The 25,207-nt window shown below is 35.0% G+C and overlaps 1 protein-coding gene and 1 pseudogene across 8 annotated transcripts in view; one reads left to right on the top strand and one right to left on the bottom strand.

Moving 5' to 3' along the window:
• Positions 1-25,207, bottom strand: part of LOC149542864 (S-adenosyl-L-methionine-dependent methyltransferases superfamily protein) — a 196,125-nt gene that overhangs the window by 126,499 nt on the left and 44,419 nt on the right. The gene's annotated exons all lie outside the window — the stretch shown is intronic.
• On the top strand, positions 7,622-11,857 carry LOC149542865 (ubiquitin-like modifier-activating enzyme atg7 pseudogene; annotated as a pseudogene).

The raw sequence follows: 25,207 nt of genomic DNA, 5'->3' as shown, positions 1-25,207 counted from the left end.
GAAAATAACACTTGTGGCTGGTCCATCAAGTGTGAAACTAATATCATCATTGTTTGGAGCCTTGAATGGGCTCTTTAAAAGAGGAACATCATAAACTTCATGATGCAAACTAGACCAAACTGAGTTTTCTAAATCATAACTCTTTTCCTCTTCACACATCTCAACATGCTCTTCTTGTGGACTTACCTCAAGAAGCTCTTCCCTTGTATGCTCAACATCCTCACTTTCTTCCCTTGGAAGAAATAAGGATCTAATGTATGACTCTCTTTGTCTTCTTGCATTATCAAGCTGATTGCATCTTTCCTTGACCTCTTGTAAGTGTTGTCTTGCTTGGGTAGCAAGCATCTTGGCCTTCTTAGCTCTATGTGACCATCCATTGCACGTCTCTTGAGCCTTTTTCACATCTTCCAAGGTGGGGTAAACACAATCAAAACCTTTGTGGTTTGAATCCACAATATAAATCTCATGTGCAACACACTTAACCTGAGGAAGACTCAACAACCTCATTACCTTCATGTGAAATGGATGATACCACATGACTAGAGCTACTATTGCAAAAATTAGAATAGGGATCAGACCTTGGAGACATGCTTTCAGCATCCCTAATGGACTGATCCATGATTGTAATCTCTTCCATTTTGTGATCAACTTGATGAATCAATGGTGTGCTATGTGTCTCCTCCTGATCTAGAGTTATTTCTTCTTTAGGAATCCCACATGATGACTGACTTTTGTTTTTCATAGGCTGCAACTCAAATGATAACACATCTTCATGCCTTTCTTTTGCATACCCTACAAGTGACTGATCCATTATGGTGTTTTTATCATGAACATGGATAGGTTGACACAAATCTTCTTTCTCATATGAAAACATATCATCAACTATGGCATGGTATTCCTTTTTTGCAAGCTTAACCTTATGACAAATTTTTGGATGCATGTCAATGTAATCTTTGAAATGAAAGTTCTCCCTAACATATTGAGGAAGAGTATTATACTCCTCAAGTATGCTAATTACTTCCGTTTTCCTGTCTCGTGGCAATGGATCCTTTCTATAAGAAGATGATGATCCACTAGCATGTCCAAATTTCCTTGACATAGAATCATTGAACTGCTGCAATTGAAGCTTGAATTTTTGTTGTGATTGTTCCCATTCTTTCCACAGGGTTATATCTCTTAACAATTTTGCCATAATGAACTACCACACTGACCAACTGAAACTAACATGCCAGAGCAAAAATTGACCCTGTACTGCTAATATAAATTATCAAAACTTTTGATCCAGTACCCAGATGCCTAAATGAATTATCAAAATTTTTTAGCCATTACCCAGATGCTGAAATGAATTATCAAAACCTTTTATCCAATACCTAGATGCCAAAATGAATTATCAAAACTTTTAAGCCAGTACCCAGATGCTGAAATGAATTATCAAAACTTTTTATCCAATACCCAGATGTCAAAATCTGTTGTGACAATTTCTCACAAAACCTACAGGCTGGCAGGATGTAGGCTCTGATACCGCTGAAAGATCCCTGATAGATGCCCTTGCTGATCTGCTGTAGTTTTTAAATTAATAAACTATATTTTCCTGTGATTTCTTTGATGGTGTTTGAGAATAGACAGAAGTTGCAGAAGGTTTTGTTTTTGTTTTGTGTTTTTTGATAGTTTTCACAATAGTAATGAATAATGAACAATAAACATGAGAGGAGACTGAAAATAAATAAGAACATAGAGCCAAATCAGAATTGCTATAAATCGTACTAGGCAGATTTCTGATTTATAAAGCCAAATAATAAATCCAATGCAGTTCCAAGGAGCTTACATCCAACAATGATGCCAAACTACTGCAAATGGCAGCCGTAAGACTGCAAGGAATCACGTCCCAGCTGAAAGAATCAATCTGTAACGCTGAAACCATAAATCTGCAACTTGAATCCACAATAAAGAATGGTGTACTCTATCACTGATAGCAACGCACACTGTCTAAAGAATCCAATGCCAATAACTGCTGAGGGCTACGTCCCAGCCAATCTAGAACCTGGGGTTTGCGTCCCAGATGAAAAATTGCTCTCTCAGAGCCAATTCACAAAAACAAGTTTTTCAATATGCAAAACATAATAAGAAATTAGGTCTCCATCTCCTTATATCCCCTTCCAATTGTAAATTGAACCCTAAAGGGAAATTACACTTTGCCCTTTAAATAAAATATAATAAAATAACATTTTCCCAATTAAAGTCATCCATGCTATAAGAAAAACATTACTTTATTAAAATTCCATAGCTGAAGGCACCAAAAAGACTGCAAATAGTAAAAATCATGTATAATAATTCGAGACCTTTCCAACGAGCTATAACACATAGCTGTATCTGATCAACTGAAGCCAAAATCCCTTTATTACTCCAAAATGGTTATATTATTAACCTTATTTTAATTTATTTAATCACCAACTTAGGAAATATTAAAATATTTTCCAAATGGTCCCATAAGGCCCAAAATGACCAATCAAACATGACTCTGACCTTGTCACCTATCTGTGACTGATGCCGGACAAGATTGGTCAACTAACAATCCATTCCTAAAATCTAGGGATGCTCCTAAAAAGTAGGAGACATCCCCAATCAACCAAAATTGAGTCCCAATGACTCCCCTGCTGTGTGCACCTCTAAGAGAACTGTCACTAAACTGGGAGTTCCTCCTAAAAAATAGGAGATGCACTCTAAGTCTCCAAAACTTTCGCAGAGGTCTCCAAATGCCTCCTAGACCACTCCTAGTCAATCCCTAAAAATTAGGAATCCCTCCTAAATTGTAGGAAACTGTTGTCTACTGCTCCAAACTACTTGGGAAGCTCATGCATGACTCTCAAAGCCCCTAGGTTGGTTCCCTCTACGCTCTGCTGGCCTATGGGAACCAGATAATAGACCAACCCTGCTAGAAATGTTGTCACTAAGGAAGGGCAGAAATTGGGGACACGACATCATGGTAATTCACAGTTGAAGTATTAAGAATTAGTTTTCTGAGATTTGTTCTTTATCTCCATTGTTGTATACATTGTGGTTGGGAGATGCGGTGGTGTTGGGAATTTGGATTTTGGTGTTTTCTCGTACTGTTATTATTGTTGCTGAGAAGCGGTCGTGTGCTAGTCAATTTGGAGTTTGTTGAGTGCCCATTTATAGCTATTGTTGGGTGTTAGTTTCTATCTGTACTTTAGTAGCAACGTTTTTCATATCTGCACTCACATTTGTTTGTTTAAGAATTCTTTTGCTGCTGCTAGTCTTCATTTCAGAGGGTTTCAAGGCATGTCTTACTTGTAAGTTCATGGATTGTAACTTCTAATTTTTTTTAGTATTGTCGATTTAGATAATAGGGGATATTTTATCAACTGGGTTTTTGGTATTTTGTAAAAATACTTAGTACCTAAGTTGATATTAAAATCTAGAATTTTCAATTGTATATCCCATATGTAATATCCAACTATTTGAGTTGAAATTATTATTCCAATTGTAACGTCTCGTTTTCCCGGGTCTAATTTAACAACTAACATACTTGAGAAATTTAGTTATTACTTCAATTTCATAGGAAGACAGTTAAAACAATCATGTTCATGTGAAAGAGATTTAGCATTAAAAACAGTTAAACAAAATTTCTTAGCTAAGAACTTAAAACATCATCATATGAATTTTCTATAAAAAATTAAAAACCACATACCATGGAAATTGAATCAATAAATCATTGTAGGGATGTTTCTGCAATCACTCAGATTAGTTCACAAATACCACTATAACAACTATCATTCAATACTGCTATATCAAAAACAAATGACGATTACTATTAAATACCACTACATAAAATTTAGGGCATCACATACCATTGTAGCAATTTCGGCATCGATTATCAGTTGATCATTTAGGGCTTTAGTTACCTTTGTATCAATTGGGGCTTCTGATACCACTGATTCAGTTAGGGCTTCTGATACCACTGATTCAATTAAGGCTTATGATACCACTATATCATTTAGGTTTCCAATTACCACTGAATCAATTAGGGCTTCAAATACCACTGTATCATTCCTCTCCTTCTGATTACTTAACTTCTTGCATATACATCATAAAAGTGATATTACATGTTTCCGATAAACAATTTAATGTACAGCTTATCTTTGTCTGTTGTTCATCCGACAACTTGGAGAGGTGAAACATTGTCAGGGGCTTAACCACCCAATCTCGGACCTTAACTTAATTCCCCACGCAATCTCTAACAAAAAAGTCCCTCCCTACCTGGAATAGGACTTGGAACATCTGTCATCTACCGGACAATCCTGGTATCTACACCACTCGACTTGACAACAGATTCCATTACCGAGACATGCATGAGCTATTGATTATTTATTCCTAATCTAATTTCATGATTTTATTTGCAGGATCAATGTACATCTCTTCACCAATCATGGCTACACTGCCGGTGAATTCTAGGTGTTTCAATGAGCAAGCTGCCCTTGGCATTGTTTCTAAAAGGTTCATCAATTTGAATATCTTATAATGAACTGTGATAAAATAAATTATGCTCTCGAGTTCAATAACATACATCCAGGTTTAATTGCACTTAGAATCTCTTCCTTAAGAGATAATATTCGACTCCTTTTTATGATGATTCTAGAACTATGAGAGTTAAGAAGGAATTCATTAATAATAACATGGAATTATATAGTGATCATGGATCAAAAGGAAATTTCAGAACCTAGCCAACTGCTATGGAAAATGAAATAAACATTGGTAAAACAGAATCTAAATTAATAACTCATGACTTGATAGGAATTTGGAGATGTAAGAGAACTTGTAAATGGATTTGAATCAGTTTTCCTCCAGTTGCTTGAAGACATCTCTACAATGAATATGGACTTCTATCCTCAACAAGGATACCTGTACGGCAAGTTGCTTGATCAAAGCTATACAAATAATATTGTGAGAATTTGTCACAATAGAACTATGAAATCCGTATGAAGAAGGTAGAAGTATTTATGGGTAAGAATGTAAATCATTGTCGACAGGAAGTCAGGTGTTATGGAATATGATCCCATCTCTTTCAATGCATTTATCTCTGCTTCTTGGTTGGGTACTTGCACGGCAAGGCAATGGAATTAAAATAAGCTTATAAATTGACTACAAGGGTAATTCCGCAGAAGCAAACAAGGGTAATTCCGCAGAAGCAAACAATGGTAAAATGTATTGATCAAGTGTTATGGAGACAAGGAAAAATTCTGGAAACAAACAATAGAAGAACTTGGGTTTATTGCAGAGGTTATATTTTGAATGTCTCCCCCACAGCAAGGCAATCGAATTAATATAAAGATGTCTGACTTCCAAACTCAGCTTTAGTTTAAATGAAAGAGTCCTGCCTTCTTGACTTCCACCGGTTTTAAAAGTTCATATGCCCATTCAAATTCTAAGTATTAAATCGATTGGAAAAAGAGAGGGAAAAGAAAATAGAAAGGTTGGAAGAGAAGTTGGAAAGATTATAAGACCATTCGAATTGCCGAATATTAAATTGACTTATCTTGCTAAGTGTTATCGTTTAAAAGCAAAGAATATTAAATTGGAAAGAATAGAGTTGGAAGATTATAGTTCGAATATTATAATAATTCAAATGTTATTATAATTCGAATATTATTATAATCTTATATGTACTGTAAACTTCACCTTATTAAATTATAATGGTGCCAAATCATTTTTATATTATATAAACATCTATAAATATTTATTAAAATAATATGATGAAAGATAAATTAAAATCCTTTGAGATATGTTTTATATTTTAACCCAATTATTTTCTCAATTTATTTATTTAAATAGCTCATGCAGGTCCCACAGATGTATCATGTTTCAAGTCGCTAGGTTCTCAACCCATTTACTCAGTGATGATGATGCTCCTGCCTAATTCTTTTCTAATAATGCTTCCACCCCTTCAACATGCTTCCTACAAGGAAATTCTCCACAATTAAATTATATTATCATAATAAATTATTTAATTATAAATAATCACAATGGTTAACCATCTTCTTAATTTCATGAATTTGTGATTAACGATCAACTAACATGTTATATTCACTTGAAATTGTAACGACTATCTTACCATTTTGCCAGATTATAACAAATTAAACTACCAACTGACTTCATGTGAACCTCAACCGCTATATTTCAAATTAGGTCAAAAATTGGGATGTACCACCAATACCTTCTATATTGTTGATATATTGTTATATCAAAATTGCAAAATCCCAAAAACAAAAAATTAAATCAATTATTCAACCTAGATTGGTTAAGAGTCGGTAGGGCTCATTACAAATTCTCCAACATCAAGATGAATAAAGGAGAATCCATCGCTTCATATTTCATGAGGATAACAGAACTAAGGAACCAACTCTCTACAATTGGTTACGTCTATGAAAGCATAGCACTAAAAGGACTACCACCATCATGGGAAACTTTTAGACAAGGAGTATTTTCTCGATCCAAGCTTCCTAAACTTGATCGACTTAGGGCTGACTGCATTCAAGAGGAGTGCATGTTAATATCTCGAGGAATTGGTGATACTTCTACTGGAGGTGACATTCAAATTCTCACAACTCAAGTTGATAGAAGGAAGAAACCTGAATTTAAAGAGAAAAAGAAACATATGGACTACTCTAAAATGCAATGCTTTAGATACGACAACTATGGTCACTTAGCAGTACAATATCCTTACAGACTGAAACATCAAGCATCCTTTGTCAAAGTAAGCAAATATGATACAGATTCAAAGAGATGTCCATTCTAAAGAACTTCAAAACATCCATAATACATTTCAAATATTGGATTAAGAGGGAGTTCTCTATTTTTTATTGCAGAGCAAAAGTGGAACACAAAAAGAATTTGATATGATTGTAAACCCTGAGAAAATGTCTCGAAATAATTGATTATTGTACAATATATTATTCTTTATGAATGTCACAACTATATGAAACCTATGTACATCATGAGAAAGTGACGACTTTCAAATGATCATCACTTGTATTTGCAGAAGTTATTGGAAGGTGATGATCTGACAATAACTTAAATCATGATAAACATTTTATGTAAATTTTGAAACAAATCATGATAAATTATATCTTCTCAATCAAAGTGTTAGATGTCATTCACTTGGCAATCTATGAGTTGTTTGAAGGTATTTGCCATTTGGTGAATATCATGTGTTGATATTCTGCAAGCCATTACTCAGAGTATTTGGTGAATATATGTTGATATTCTAGAGGCCAATACTCATGATATCAAATGTGATATCAAAATGGTAGATATCTCCTAATCAAAGATATCCTTAAAAGTGTACCTTTTTTAATATTATCAATAGAGTAATATTTATCAAATTGTTATCCTTCTCAACTAAGAGGGAGTGTTAATGTGTTAGTTCAATCGGATAAAATATAGATATATTTGTGTTCTATATCACTATGATTCTCCAATATATAACGTTGTTATTATTATATAATAAATTGAGATGTAATATATATATATATATGTAAAACTAATAAAATTGACATTTCAAAAGGGGTTTATTCTGCAATAATGATATCATATTAAAATACCGATGTCCAAAGTCTTTGACCAACAGTACACATTGACTGTCTTAAGGTACAGTTTAAAGGTAAGTAATGTGTCTAACAAGGTCATGTGCCCGATGGGTCGGGACTCCATGGTGGAGTCGCTCCCATCGGGATGTGACTCCCCAACCATGGATTTAGGGTGAGCAGCGACCGTGTTTTAAAGACACCGAACATTTACCTTTTAAAAGTCTTCTGTCTTTTATGGATAACCTGCTTCATCATTGGTTGAGAATATACTAGTCAAACCTGTCAAATCCAGCACAGCGGCAAAGTAGTGGGCCCTTAACTTGTGGACTTGTAAAATCGACAAACACACAACTTGCACAGTCTTCTTCAGTGAGAAAAGGCACAGCAACCTCTAACACAGCTTTAGTAATATTTGCTATCCTTATCATAAAAGCACGACGTCTTCTGCAATAGTATTAGCAATAGATGATATTAAATACTCTGCTCAAACTATATGATAATAGCAGAGATGTCATATTTATATAAGAACAAATAAAGGAAATATACTAACTGTCTGAATCATCAGATAAATCTGATAAACTTTAGCAATTAAGACAGGAACTAATTTGATTAATTAAGTATGAATCGAGTATAAGTTGCAGTTTCATTAATTGTTCATATTTAACTAATAGGGTGCTCCCCTTTAACTTTATTGGTGGGGGACTCTTAAGCCAAAGTTACATCAATAAATGAATGAGCAACTAGGCATGGGAGAGTGAAATATTATAAGACAAGATAAATAAAATGATGGACGGCATATTTTATGAGTTGCAAGTTAAAAAATACAATTCATATGCTTTATTCGAGAAAGTTAAAGTCAAAGGGAAAGGTAATATTAAAGAGGAATCACGAGTGGAAGGAGGACTCGCAACATATTCTTTCCAGTTCTGATTTTTTCTCTGAGAAAGTGTAGCACTCAGGAAATTCTCCAGAACAAAATTCCCAGTGGTCTAATAGGCTTGGACGCCACCCCAAGTTAGTTATCTGATGAATCTATTTCAGGTTTGAACAGGTCGCAGCAGTTAGAACAAGGCAATTTGGTACGAGGAACCCACAAAGAAGCCATCCTCCTATAGGGTGGACCCATTTTGAACTCCACCATGGTTTGGCAATAAGATCAACCTCTGCAAACTCCAAGAACCGTGGCCTTGAATAGTGTTGCATGTGCATGAGAATCAGACATGAATGTGCAGCTTAGATAGGACAGAACTTATTTGACTTGCACCCTGCATTCTAACGGCATGCCTGAGAATCGAAGGGAAATGGGCATGTAATGAGTTGAAATATTCTGTATACTTCTGATGTAATTGCATTGTCATACATTTTGCCAAAAATGCCAGACTCCTCAATTTCACAATAGCATTAAAGGTCTGAATTTATTTAAGAAACTCTATCAATTTCAATCATTTCAAATTATTATCATTGCATGGAAAGAATATGTCATGAAATAATGCCCAAACAAAACTCAACAAACCCATCAACTTTTATTTAAGAACCAGAGGAAAGGATATTTCAGTGGTATCAGAGCGACAAATCCTGCCAGCCTGTGAGTTTGCTTGTCAGAATTTACAATTGCATATGGATTAGATGTCAATTTTCAATAAAAAGCAGTTGCATGTGTTTTAAATTAATTATATAAACCCTTGACAGATTGGTCCATACAGATACTACACCAAACGCAGCCCGAAACAAAAGGAACATAAAGAAATAGAAGAAGTTGATAGCCCAATTCTTGGAGAAATGGGTGAAAGGAGAGCAGAAAGCTCACCAAGGGATTGGACTAATCAGCTTGTTTGCTAAAAAAATTGTAACTCGCTATGACCACAAAATTTTAACTTTAGACAACATTAAGCGAGATTTCTCTCTCCTCTCAGCAATAGGGAGGGCTCCCTTCTTGTTGTAAGTGGCTCTAATAAAGACAGCTGATAATTATAATAGATCATGGTTCTCATATTCTACTCCTCTGTTTTTAGGAATGATTTCACAAATATCTTCCGAACAACACTAAAACTTAAACAAAAAAGACTTGTTGCTACAATAATATAGATAGCTTCTAGGTTGACAAAAAAAAAATGCATAAAATACCAATCTACTTTCTAGTGTGGAACACTCGCAAAAAACCAAAGTCTTCTACACTTATCCCAAGAGATAAATTAACAAATTGAGTATTCGGCAAAGCTCAAAGTCTTTCACCAAACACTCTCTAAATTCTATGAAGAGTACTTGAAACTAAAGCACAAAGTCTCTCTAGTATTTGAAGCCACTCTAAACTATATTAACCTACCTCTTTTGTAGCCCAAAGTCTCCAAAGGACACAAATCAAATGCTCAATAGATTATGAAAGTAAGCAACTTAGTGAATCAGAAATTGAATAACCTATGCTACATAAGTATACATAAATTGCTCACGAGTCTCACAGCACAAAATTTGGGAAAACTTATTCTTTATTATTCACTATGAAACTTTGTACAATGAAACACAAAGTTTTCACTCCACAAACAATTTCAGCATAGTCTGCTTGCATAAACAAAAGATGGATTTTTACAATGAAGCTCACTCCTTTATATAAGTAAGGAGTTGGAAGAGAAGGGAAGGGAAACCCTAACAACCTTGACTAATTTTTTAACTAACTTTGACTTGTTCAAATTACAACTCCGAATGTACTTGACTTGCAATTTGATCATATTTAATGACTTTATAGGTTAAAGTTCACCTACAATTACAACTTTCTCTCCAATTACATGTAATCTAGCAACAAAATAACAACTACCTAGAAAGCATGAAAAAATGGTTGTGTCTGCAGCTCTTATGGATCTTCTTCAAAGACCACTAATGAAAGCCCTGAATCTGCAGATAGACTCTTGCACTGTGATGGAACCCACAATTCTAGAAAGGATTTTATGCTCATTCTTCCCATGGGCAAGTCTCAAATTATTTAAAGCTGCTTTCTGACTCATTATTGCCTGCTAATGGTGAGAAAACATCAGCTTCTGTCAAATTTTTGGGAAACAGAAGCCTCTGTCCTGTTCCAGGTGTATTATACAATACAAATACACTGGAAAGCTTCAGGGCTCTTGACAAGCAGACTCTATTGAATTTGGAAGCAGAGAAGATTTGGGATGATATACATTCTGGACGAGCAGAGGACAGCAGATTTTTGCTAATTACATTTGCAGATTTAAATTTAAAGCTTATGTGATGGCGTCTTATACCATCCTTAAACTTGCCACTTTTAACGAGTACAAAATGTCTTCTTCTAGGAGCAAGTACACTTGGATATTAGGTTGCCCGTAATCTCATGGCTTGGGGCATCAGACATATGACACTATTTGATTATGGTTGCGTGGCCATGTCAAATCCTATGCGGCAATCTTCATATACTTTAGATGATTGCCTGAATGGAGGCCATATGAAAGCTTTAACAGCAGCAAAGAACTTGAAAAGCTTTTTTCTGGCGTGAAGGCAGAGGGTATTTCCATGGCCATTCCGATGCCTGGACATCCAGTAGCAAAAGATGAAAGAGAAGATATTGTTAAAGATTGTTTGCATCTGAAGAATTTGATCAATAGCCATGATTTTGTTTTCTTGTTCACTGATACAAGAGAGAGTCGTCGGCTTCCAACACTACTATGTGCGGATGCTAATAAGGTGGCAATCACAGCTGCTCTAGGGTTTGATACCTTTCATGTGATGCGACATAGTGCAGGCATAGCCATACCTAGTACCAATTCCTCTCTTGCAGCGATATTGTTGTTCCTGTAGATTCAACTAGGAACCTTACTTCGGATGAGCAGTGTACTGTAACACGTCCCGGTCTTGCTCCTATTGCTGCCTCTCTTGCGATAGAACTTACAATGGGCATTATTCATCATTCTCTTGGGATTAATGCTCCAGCAGATCAGACAGCTTCAGATATTTCTAGTGTTGAACAGCCTCTTGGTATTTTGCCTCATCAAATCCGTGGTGATATTGCAAAATTTTCACAACTGATAATTAAGGGACGTGCGTTTAACAGATGCACAGCTTGCTCTGAAAGGGTTGTATCAGAATATCATAAAAGAGGAGTAGACTTCATACCAGAGGCCTTAAATCAGCCTTCGTATTTGGAAGATTTTACAGGTCTCGCAAAATTAATGGACCTGGCAAATTCCTTCAAATTAGATCTTGATGACTCAGATAAAGAGTTAGACGACAACGTGCAGACAGTGATGTAAAGCTCATTGCATAGTGCTTTTGTTTGTGTAGAAAATTGTAATATCCATTCGACTGAATCACTGTACATACAACAAATAACCATGCTTTTCATGCACATGGAGATTGCAGACATCCTTTACAACAAATTCGAGGCTTTTGGAGTAAATTGTGGGTTTGAATCTGTGAGATGAAGGACACAACCTGTGTGAAGGCGATTCGTTGCAGAGTATTGCACCCTCCGTTGTGAATTTTTGAAGTCAGGAGTGGCCTTTTTGCGAACATAATTTGGAGGCATAACAGAGGACGAAATCTGCATCGACTAGTTTTCTGGAGTGGAAAAAGTCTTGCAACGCCTTCCAAGCTTGGGAAACATATTATTTATCATCGCTAATGGGCTTCTAATATCGTGTTGTGTTTATTTGCAGGAAGATGCGTCATCTATTGGAAGACACACTCTTGAAGACCCACCATGGCTTGCGGTCTGATATTCAGAGGATGCGAATCGCACAGAAAAATGCCCACGTAACTGAAAGAGATTATATTTAATTATGTGCAAACGCCATAGAAATTCAAACACGCATCTCATGGATTAATGAATTCATGCCCAAAGTTGATTGGTGCAAAGGTCATATATTAACGTTAAGGGAGAACATAACGCACGAGAATCTGATTATGTTTTGATAAAATTAAAAAATAATAAATTTTTAACATTGGATTAGTTGATTTATGAAGGGGTACGACATTCTAAATAAAACCGGCACCCTTTCCATGTTTATAAATATATGTAAAATGAAACTGAAGAGAGATACTTTTTATTGCTTCTTCTAAAAAAAAAGCAGCTATCAAGTCTCAGGCATTTTAAAATTTTCTCTAAAGGAGGAGTTAGAGATTTGAGCAAAGCAAAGAAGATTCTGGTTTTTGAGCATTAATCTCAAACATTGTGAGGATTTATACGTATTGAATAGAGTGTCATAAAGCTGAGGGTCTTCAATACGATCTGTCCCACAATAAAATCAGTAAGAAATTCTATTTATTTTAGAGTTGAAATATATATAACTTGTCCTTTGTAGTTTTGTTATCCATTTGTTTCTAATTTATTAATTTGATAAGTACATTAAATTGTTTGCTGCTATTCAGATTTGATCAATACAAACAGTGTAGGATATAATTTCAATCCCATTGTTTGTAGCTATTGTGTCCGCACAATGGTTAAATCATAATAGACTAGTCTGAATATGCTAAAGTGTGACAATTTGAGGCATCAAATTGATTAAGTTATTAACAAATATTTTATCATCAATACTATAAAGTTGTATGTAAGGAATGTATGTTTGACTCTATCACCCAATTAGAATTCAGCACTGATCATAAACCTGCTCATAAACTTTGAATCCAATGTTGGCATTTCTCTATTTTATTTTTTTGAAGATTTGATTTCATACAATAATTCGTTTTAACTTTTCTATTTCAGCATACAACACTAATAAGTAATCAAAGTTTGAAGTTATTAATCGCAATCTTGAAGTTTTCCTTGACACTTGCCAGTTGAGGAATTTGTTTTTAATCCGCTATAATACATTTTGCATCCGAGTTTTAGATTTGGGTAAACAGGCCTTGGTCCAGCGGAACCTAAAGCACAGAGGATTTAATCCTGTCACGTTGGCCAAAATCAGTTAGATACGCAGCATCGAGCAGGCAAGGCTCGTAGGTTTCTAACCAGTGATTTTGATAACCAGCAAACTGCTCCGGGGTCTAGTGCACCTCTATGTCACGCTATGATAGCAGACTTGAGGATTGTACTTACACACCTAGAAATGGCTTTGGTGTGCCCTTCAAGTCTAGCCTGAAGAAGATCCAGTTAAGTCTTGAAGCTTGTAAGTTTGTTTATTGAACTAAGATTGAAGTCATCCACCTCAAGCTCTACACAAATTACATCATCTTCTAGAATTGGCTCATTACTCTCAGTTACTATCCTTTATGCCAGTTCCCCGAAACCTTCGTTGATCACGCATTCCTTCTCTCTATAGGTACCAAAGGTTGTCTGCACCATTGTAACAAACCCTTCGATCACCTAAACCTTGTTGATCATCAACTCCTAACACTCATGAAACATTTCCCAGGAGGAAACGATAGCATAAACACACAACGCATCCAAATCCGCAATTGACATTTTGTTCCAAACACTTAAGTCATCATCTAAGACTTTTAGGTCCTCTTTCAATGATGTGAGAACTATTAAGATTGTCATTGCGATAGAGATCTTTATCTCTAATTGTTCCATATGTTGAAATAGAGATAGTATTGTGTCAACAGCTAGAGAATATATTTATGATCATATTTGAGATAATATTATTTGGAGAGACATGTGTCATGCGAAGATTCATGAGTTTCGAAACATGAAGAGTCTCGTATTTGGAAATTGAAGAGACTTCGATGTAATATAGAGAGTCTCTCTTTGTAGTTTATATAGGTGATTGCTTAGTGCAAATGATATATTGTATCAAGTGAAAAGCATTCTACTCGACCATTTTTATATCAATAAAAGAGATATTTCGATGGTGTGAACGGGTTTGTACCTTTAAGTGGAAGGGTTTTCCCAAAATAATCTTTTGTATCTTCTGTGCATTTTATTTTCTTTTTACAATGTTGTGTATCATTATGTTTTGGGCAAATCGTTAACATGGTATCAGAGCCATGTTTGATGACAGCATAAGGAGTGCTCAGTTTCATAGTAGCATTTGAGATCTCATTACTTGTTTTCTTCTCTATGTGCTTAATCTATTATTTATGATATTTGTTTTCTCTTCTGGTTGTATGCGATTAGGCTCTTTGTTCTATCGTAGATGATATTGTGGCATCATGACTCACCCAACATAATCTTTCTTTGGTACCTTTTCATTTTTGGCTTTGCATCTAATTAGGTTATTGATATTGATTGTGTACTATCTAGTTTCTTCTTTCATCAGTTTTATTTTGTTCCATATTTTATAAATATATTGGTGAGCATGTTCGCCTATGTAACGAATGTCTCATTTTATCGTCACCATGAAGTTTCTCATGTGTTTGGTGCATTAGATTCAACTGTTTTTTTCTTTTTTGCGAGAGTTTATGTGTCAAAGTGTTGAGCACAAAGACTTTTTGGCATCTCCACCAATTCTGGGTCCGTCATGAACTCTTCCATAATTGCATTTTCGTGGAATTAGTGTGCAATCTTCAAAGCTTATTAAACATGGCATTAACGATACTCACTCTTTGAATTGATTCTTCCAAGCGAATATGTGAAGTATGCAATTTTTGGAGCATATCAAATCTTGTATCAAATTTGCTTCCAGTTGATTGATTGTCTATTTGCATTTGATTTTTTTGATCGCATCCAGCCATGTAATTTCTGTTCTCAATTATGATAATTTTACATTCATGGAGCAGAGGGTTTTTTTAATATCCAATTTTTATTGCATTCAAGAGTAATCATTTTGGACCATGTCGTGTATGTGTTGTACAAGCTAGCTGATCTTTGAAACATTAATTGTAGTATCTTTGTGTTGTGATATTGTTGGGGTTTCCTTGGTGTTGTCTTGCATTTTGTCACCTCAAAATGTTGGTAACAGCATGGAACTTTTTCAAGCTACTTTCACATTTCTCTAAGCTTGAATTTGATATTCAATTGCTCAATGTTGATCGATTGATCCATTCCAATTCATATATCAAATCTTTTTATTGCAGGCCTTCGTCAAGTCTTTTTCGTTTTGCTTTCTATCGAGCCTTTGCTTGATTTTTGAAGCCTTAATCATCTGTTCTTTACTTTAGAGTTTGCATTTGTTGGTTTTTAGTCCTTTAATTTGCTCATGTCATGCCTTTCGCTTTTCCCTTTGATTTGGTCTAACTTAGAGCTCAATCGGAGTTGTCAGTCAAGAGATATGTCCGTTTTAGACTTTAGTGCCTCAAAAGTGGACCTTTTTAGTGCAACAGCACGAAATAAAAATAAGATGTAATATTTTTAATTTGACTTTCACTTTTTGATAAATATAACTTATATTCACTTTTTGCTATGTTTTTAAGTTACTTTAACTTTAGATTTTTAACTTAAAATGACTATAGTGCACTTTATGTTATAATTTTAGGTTGAGTTACTTTTTTTTTTTTTCAATTAAAGTAACTATATAACTATATAGTTCCAATTTAATTTTTGGTTGTTAAATCAAATGCTTATTTAAATGTTACTTTTTAAATGATGTTTATATGTTATATTTTTAAATATGATAGATAAGTATTGTTTATGGCCCATTTTGTAACATTTTTATAATTTTAAGTGAATTAAATGACTTAAAGTCATCAAAAGTGGACATTTTATATGCAATTACATGTAAAATTCATCAAAAGTGGACATTTTACATGTCACTGCATATAAAGTTCCTTTTGGTGGACCTTTTTGATGTCATTACATCAAAAGTCTATCATAAGTGGACCTTTTTGATGCTACTACATCAAAACTGAAGTTTTTATGCTTTTACATCTAAAAAGTGAGATGCATTTTAAAACATGCATCCTCCTCCAAAACATCTGATTTTGCTTGTAGACATATTTTAAAACATGCAATAGCACCCAAAAGGTGCGATTTTGATAAGATACATATTTTAAAACATGCAAGTGACTCAAAAAGGTCCGATTTTGACCAAAAACATGTTTTAATATATGCAATGACACTCAAAAAATTTGATTTTGGAGAAGAACATGTTTTCGCACTCCAAGAACTCAATTTTGATCATCAGTGGAGATTTTCTCAATGGATTTGCATGAGATTTCTTCCATTGGAGGCGTTTTTTATTGGCAACGAGTTTTCTTGCATTTAAAATGGATTCAACGAGCTAAAAAAAATTTTGGAAGCTCTCATCTAGGGCACGTTTTTGGAGAAATTGGCAAATAAATTCATTTTTGCTTCATATTTTGACTCCAAAGAAAATCGATTTCGCTTCTTTTGGTGATTGCATTACATATTGATGCATATTTTGGTGTTTAAACACCAAAACGTTTTGATCTTGCATCATGGAGAAACACATTTTTTGCTAAAAACGTCCCAAGCATATGTTCTTCCAAACGTTGGATCTTGGAGTGTTTTCAGGGCACGTTTTGGTATCTTTTACCAACTTCTCCTTAATTGCAGCCTTCTCCCATTCGAATTTGTGAAAGTTTGAAAGATTCAAACATTTTTGAAGAATTTCTCAAACATTGGAGCATCTTTTCCCTTCATTTTTGGCACATGTAAGTGGACTCTTTCTTTCTGGCTTTTAATTCATGCTTATCTTGCTGATTTTATGCACATAATTGCTTGATGATTGCACTTGTTGAAATCTTTGCCATGGAAAGTGCATTTTTTCTTTAAAAATGAAGTTTTTGTTCTTATTCATGTTTTTGGTTCTTCCCCAAGTCCCAATTTTGAATTTGTGTATTGAAATGCATTGCATCTTGGCACGTTTGAATCACTTTCCAAAGGTACTTTTTTTTTCTTTCTTTTTTGTGCTTTGTGCTTGCTTGCCAGTTTTCTCCACTTGGAGAAATTGCAAGTTCTTTCCCAAGAACTTGTTTTTGCTTCACTTCATACAAAAGCATCATCATGTTCCACTTTCCATTTCCATGTCACAACACCTCATCTCTCACTCAACAAATGCGATTACATGTTTTCCATCTCATTCGCCATCCACACATGCATGTAATCTCATTTTCCACTTTCATTTTCACTCATCTCACTTTTCGCATCCATTTGCATGACACGATTACACGAAATGCCTTACGTGTAATTACATCCAAAAGGTCCAATTTTGATTAAAAATCAATTTTTGAAAAGTCAAAAAGATGTCATTTTCATCTCCCATGTACTTTGACTTTCCCTTTTCACCAAAAGTGACTATAAAACTCATTATCTCTCTTCCATTTTCTGTTTCCATCCCTCTATATATATTTGTGCCTCCATGAGCAAATACATGTTTTGGCATTTTTCCATGCTTTCCATCTCATCCTCCATTTGCACTTACATGTGAAGTGCATCCTCCACCCACATTCGCATCTCATCTCACTTTCCATCTCTCGTTACATGTTGCACTTACATGTACTCATTTTTCATGCAATAATGTCTTGAAAACACTAAGTCACTTTTGAAATCAGCAATCTTCATTTGCACGCATTCCCATGCATTCCACCATCACACAATCTCATTTCATTTTGTTTCATTCCATCTTCCATATTTTCTACCTCCATAACACTTCATTCTGCATTCTGTTCATTTCATTTTTCATCCATTGCATATGCATATGATTTCTTTGAGATTATTGCGTTGGATCTACCAAGTCTCCAATTTGTTTCCAAATCTCTGTTGATCACAAATCAACTTGTATGGTGATTCCATCTGATGATGTATTTGTGTTTTGGGATTTTTGTGTTGCAATACAAGCACAAGAAATGTCCTCACCGTCAAAATCCAAAGGCAAAATGAAATATCAGTATGATAAAGAATTGGCTCATGCAGCTCCTTCATCAGTCATATCTATTCTAGATAACATGACGGACACAAAGATTGGTCATGTGGACGTGACTGATTTTCTACAGAGAGTTGGAAATCCAATTGGTCAAGAAATGAAGCGTATCAAGAGAAGCAACATTCACCTAGTGTCTACGTTTCCTGTGGCGGCCATAGAACTTGACTTCATTTTCGGGTGTGCGCAGCAATTTACTCCAAAAAGAAAGACTATCAAAGATGTTGACGGCAAGGTTCTCATTAGCCTTGATCCTGAAGTTATTGAACAAATCTTCAAAGTTCCACATAAAGCAGAATGTGTACATTTGACCAAAGAATCATCTTTGGCATGTTGGAATGGGCAAAAGGGTGATTATCAAATGTATGCCAATCTTTATTGGTTAGACAATAAAAAGAAGTATTTTCTCCAAATGGCCAAAGACTGTTCATCGGTCTAACTTCAAACAAGAATATAAGGATCTCATCATCCTTCTCACAGCAGAATTTGTGGCCTTAAAGATTCTACTGATTTCGAGCCATTAATGTATAAGTTCAAGTTTCAAATTATGGAGAATGAAGAACACATCTTTTGAGGAGAGCTCATTAGCACTGCACTTTGCCAGCAAATAGGCAACGTGAGAACTTCGGTACCCTTCTACATGAATTCTTACCTTGTTTACATTGCTGCTGCTATGGGATCTTTCTTTGGTCTTTCTACCAAAGGAGATCGTCTTCAAGTTCCTGTTTGGGATTACTATGACCAAATCACTTTGGCAAATAGTAAATTCCATTACGGAAGAGTCCAAGATGCCTTCTTTGGGCATTCTTAGTGCTTGTTCAATAAACATTTATTTGTCAAAAGAGTATTTGATGCAGCATGGGAGAAGGTGAACCAATACGGCTGTATTTTTATTTAGTTTCCTACTTTCACATACATGAGAGTTGGATATTTCAAAGGGGAGCCATATAGCTTACCTAGGTATGCTACAGTCGAATCATCTTGATGGAGTTAGCTAGACAACTCATGGATGTGCAAAGTGATCAGCATGCTATGCATAGGCCTAGTTTCGACATTACCTCAGCTAAACCTTTGGCTATTGGCAACTATTCGATCATTTCTATGCCTAAAGCAAAGAACATGGAAGTAGAGTTGCAGTTGATCACCTTGAAGAAGTTCAAGATCAAATTTGACTTTGACTACCGAGAGATGAACTCTCAAATGAAAAGAGCTTACGCTCATGTTCATCGCATCGAGGACATCTAGATAAATATGAGAACAAAGCTTGACATAATGAAGATGGACTACTACAGATTAACCCTGCAGTAGTTGCTCTTAACATGTTGGAGATCCCTTCAGATTTCCAAGTTGAAGATGATGGCGACATCCTTGATCTAGAATTTCATTAAGCCGGCTTTGATAAGAAGTGTCATTTTCCTATTCAGTGGCAACAAGAGGAAGGTACATCTATCATGGAAAGATTTCAATCTATTTTAGCAAACACCAACAAATGGTTGAAAAGTAAAGGCCTTAAAAGAGTAAATCCTAAAAATGAGCTTGGATTGTGGAAGTTTTGGTCCTCTTGGCAGAAAGTCACAACTAGAAATCACAGGGAAAGATGGTGCTTCATCCTCTGATGCTAAGAGTTCCCTCAAATTTAAATTGAAAGGTGGAAAAGGAGCTAAATTATCACAAATCTCTTAACCAATTCAAGAATCAGTGGAAAAATTAGAAGAGGAATTGGAAACAAAATCTGATAAAGAAGATTCAGATGAAGAAGGGGAAATTGTGATCATATCTCCTCCAACGCTTACACAAGCTTGTACATCTTCTATACATGACAAGCCTTTTCTGCATGAAGTGGATGACAATGTGGATTCATTCTCCACCATTTTGACTCTTTGCATTCCAGTCTCGGAAGTTAATACCATGGCTCTTCCTATTTCCTCTACTGCTCCTCACATTCCTACAAATGAACAATATGAGCATTTAGCAAATGTGTTTGAAGATTTTTCGACTCTTACCAATAGTCAAGTTTCCCAACTTGATACATCTTTGATAGGCTTTGAGCTTTTCATGACAGAGTCTTCTCCGCGTGTTCTTATGCCTTTAGTTGTGCAGACTGAATCTTGTTCTGTTACAATGGAAATACAATCAGGATCAATACCAATTGTCTCTACTATGTTTGCTTCTACGGATGAAGGTTTCAGCCTGCCTGCATGGTTGAGAAAACTAATAACGAAGAGGAAAAAAGTGGCTGTTCCTCCAGAAAATCTCCCTATTAAGAAGACCAAATCCAAATCTTTGAAGGACAAGATTGTTTCTAGAATTTTGGTTGATTCAGATAAAACCAAATTTGTTGAAATTGTTAAGCCCTTGGTAGATAAACCTATTGAGGAACTTACTCGTTCTGATTACAAGTTTACTAAGGTTGAAATAGGAAAGCAATCACGTTTGAGTTGTTTGAAGATGCTCAAGATGCATTGGCTAATGTATCAAAGAGAAATCATGAGCTTTGGGAAAAGAAAAAACAACTGAAACAAGAGGTCTCTTGTCTAAACAAAGGCATTCGACAACAATCTTCTCAGAGTGTTGTTGTTATGTCTCAAACATCTAAAGAGAGAAAGCTGATTGAAGCCGCCAAGTCTTGGATATAGAAAATCATTTATGAAGGAGTTTGAGCCATTACGAAGACATTTGTAGTTCTTAGGCACATTAAAGAGATGAATGAAATGGAGTGAAGCTTAATTTCTTCTTTGACTCAAGTAGTGGATAACTTGAAGGAAATCCTTGATGATTGGGACGAAATGGTAAAATTTGATCTGGATGCCATGGTCTCATGTGACATTCTTCCGTCATGTGAAATTTTCTTCAGATTTCAAGGACTCATTGGTTACAAAGAGGAAACATTAAAGAAGCTGATTACAAAGTTGCAGGTGGCCTTTGGAGATTGTCAAGCAATTGAAACAAGTGTTACTCGTGATTTGAAACAGATGGGATGTCGTGTTACTAATGAATCTGGTAATCTTATTGCAGCAGAGAGAGTAATCTCAGAATATACAATCAGGATCAATGCTGATGTAGATTCTGAAGGCTTTGGTTCACATACAATGAACAAGTTTTTCTTGTATAAATCCTTGAAAAAATACTTGTTAGATACTACAACAATAAATTCCAAAGTTGTGCAATTAGCATATGCAAATGCAATGAGAGTAGAAGCCATATCGAAGACCACGGAAATTGCTAATCTTCCCACAATGCGTGACATCATTGTCAAATTCAAGGCACTGAGAAACAATCTATAAAATTGTTGTTTTGTTTTTATTTCATGTTAGTAGTTGTAAAGGATGGATTACATGAAAAAGTGTAATTACATGTAATGCGAGTTACATGTGTACGAAAATGTAATGCGAGTTGCATGTAACCCTTTATTTTCTCCTGTAGTTAGACAAGGTCAAAGTTGGTTGAGTTGCTCTCACTTTTTCCTCCACCTTTTTCTCAACTCCTATGCCTATATAAAGGAGTGCCCCCTCATTGTAAAATTATCATTATCTTTATGCAAGAGAGCTCTAGAGAAATTGTGCTAGCAGAACTTTGTTTGTGTAAGCACTATTTTGAGAGAAAGTGAATACAAAGGAGCATTTGAGACTTAACTTTGATTAAGTGAGATTATTGCTTGCATGAATTATAAGCTTTGTCTATAATTCATCTAAGTTATTTTTGATTCATGTTATCTCGTGTTCTTGGTAATTGTATCTCGTGAATTGAATAGAAAAGAGTGAAGAAGCAACTGGATCCAAAGCTTTGACCAGGGGCAATTGTGGAAGTGTATAGCTAGAAGCTTTTTTGTAGCTTATGTTTTCTTCTTAATTCGCAAAATAGTTAAGTTACTTTTACTTTTAGGAGTCTTTGTGCCCTAATTGTAAAGCTTTTCCATATAGAAGTACGACCGGACTTAGAGCCAAACCAGTACATTTTCAGCTAGCCTTTGAGTTAGTGAAGATTTATCAGTATCACTGTTTCCAGCTCTTGATAGAAGTGTAGTTAGAAATTCACCCTGCCTATTACTTGCTCCATGAGTAATTGGATTCTTTCTTGAAAGATAAGAAGAAAGGATATTGGTATCACCCATTTTATAAAACCTCTCGACTTCTCACTTACCTTGAGTCAATCCAAAGAACAGTGAGAAGGGGGAGCCTTCCATTTAAGGTAGGAGAGACTGTCTCACATGCTATGGCTGGTCATCCTATTTTGCACCTGGAGTTTTACCCAAAACTATCGGTTGCAAAATATCCACCCACCAGTTGGTAGGAAGCTAAAGCAATCACAGACTTGGTACTTTATTATGCCCAATGTTTGTTTATTTTATCAAAATAGATGATTTTATAATAGTACGTATATAAAATGGACTATGTATATGAAATGGGCTTGGTCATGTATGACATGATGAATTGTGAAATCCATTAATATTAAATAAGCTTATATTATATAGTTAAACAAAAATTACTTAAATATATTGGTAAATCTATTTAATAAGGGATATGGATATATATATATATATGGTTCATATATAATTGATAATAATTAATAAGTACTTATAATAATATAAATTAATTTATAATAAATTCTAATAAAGAGAAATGTGCTAAGTAATTATGGAGTACATATTTTGTAAAGCAAAGAAATTAGAATGTTTAAAATCTATCCTCTGATTCTCTCACTATAGTCTTGGGAGTTGATAAATGGTGTTGTGTAGTGAAAGGCAAAGTAAATTCAGAGGATGTACTAGTGTCAAGCACCCTACGACAAGTAAATCCACACTCTCCCTCGGGTCGAGTTTTGGAGAGAAGGAATTGAGACTTAAACATGTAAACTGATAAATGTATTATGAACTTGGATGCTTATTTGGAACCATTGCATCTAACATATATTTGTAATCTGAAGATAATAATATATGATAAGCCAATTCTTTAATCACTCTTTAATACAACCAAGAAGATAGGGAGTTTGCATGGGGGAAGGAGTAATTCAGTCAGTTTGGGGAAAAGGAGGCCCAATATGGGTGGGAACCATGAGGGAGCCTCAAGTTGATTGTTTATGTACTCGAGCAGCAATAATTCTACCATCTACCTTAGAGTTAGTGATTAGGAGAGGGTCAAGGAATTAAAGCTTAAGTATGTATTGTTTCTAAATATGATGGCACATGATATTTATTGAGAAATGGCATTCTCTTATCTTAAAACATTACAAATTACTAGCCCTAAGTACAATTCAAACCCTTAAAAAGGGAATTTTTAGAGAATTAAGACAGACCCTATTAGGGTTCATTACAAGGTGTCCTGCTATAGATAGAAACTCTAACTTACCCAAAATAGACACTATAAATAGTAAGTGTGCCGATCTGACTCAAACAAAGCGGAAACCTGAACATCCCTAACCAATGGAGTAGGAACTGGCCACTGGCTCAGCCAATTGAGACCCCCTATCCATAACATTAGCCCACTAGTGTCGCAATGATGGGCTAACAACTCGTCCTCAGACAGTGACTAAAATGGGAATATTACAGTTCTACATTTGTTTAATCCTATGCATCCTTACTACCTTGACCTTTTTTCAAGGAGCTTATTTGAATCACAATATTAGATTGCTTCACTTCTCAAAGCTGATCCATCTTCATTGCAATCCATGTGCACCTTTCTCTTTTCTTTCTAGATCTCAAACTCTTTTTGTTACACCTATGAGTCTAATGTTGAATGTTATCATAGCTTCTCGAATCATTTTCAGAAGAACAATATTTCGTACCATTTGACTATTTATTCCACATTGGGGTCCTTTCTTAAGTTTGTATCAATGTACAGGCATTTAAATTAGATTGTTTTTCATTGGAATTTCTTCTCCTCTTTTTGGTCATTTGTTGGACATTAATATCATTATCGTATCTTACCTTATCTTATCTCATGTGCCTAAAACACTTGAGCCAAGCCTTGCAGATTGTCATCAATGTTAACAGGGACAACATTATCTATGATATACCATTCAGCTTCTACCCATTGGGAACATATGCTTTGTGTATCACAAGTAATTAAGAGGAAACGTCTCTTTATGGTAAAATATCTTTCAATAAGGGGTAGTTGTGCAGATAATAAAACCAGACAATGTCAATGTGAGTTTTCAATCTCACTTCCTGTCATGCATTAACAGAGAGATTGTCGATGTTACATACAAATAATCGACATAAAGATCTTCATTATAAAAACTTTGGGAAGATCAAAAATAGTTTCTGCTTGCATTACTACTCGTAATTATATATATTTAATATGCATCATAAACTAGTAGAATACAAACTTCCAGGACTTCTTATCATTAATGCTGCTTATTTATTTTGTTCCCGCTAGTTTCCACGTCAACAAATTTCATTTTTATTCCCTCGCCAAGTGTTAATACATATCACTTACAGTTTCACAAAGTAAGATTCGGAGTCTATTTCAGTTTATCCAATGTTGCTACCATACATATGAGACTTGTTATCATTCTTGCCACTGTAAGGGGTTATTGCAATTGTTGGATTGCAATCTGACACCATCCCTTACAAAAAACTTCAGCTTTATTTTCCTTCAAAATAAGGTTCACTTTTTCAGACCCACACTAAAGTTTCTACTATTCACATGCACATCAAATGCATTCAGATGAAAAGCTATATTAAAGCATAGGGGTTTCATTTCAAACATGATTTTTATGTTTTTGCTTTCTGAAAACATTTTAACTAGTCCAAACATCTTTAAACCATGAAAATAATGATCAAAGTGAAGTTAGGAAGAAAATTGTCAAGACTCTCTTCTACTTTAAGATACCCTGAAGAACAGA

Source organism: Cupressus sempervirens, chromosome 8 (genome assembly GCF_028749045.1).
Source record: "Cupressus sempervirens isolate cs-2001-9-10 chromosome 8, ASM2874904v1, whole genome shotgun sequence".
NCBI classification, from domain to species: domain Eukaryota; kingdom Viridiplantae; phylum Streptophyta; class Pinopsida; order Cupressales; family Cupressaceae; genus Cupressus; species Cupressus sempervirens.
This window is presented reverse-complemented; position numbering and strand designations above follow the sequence as displayed.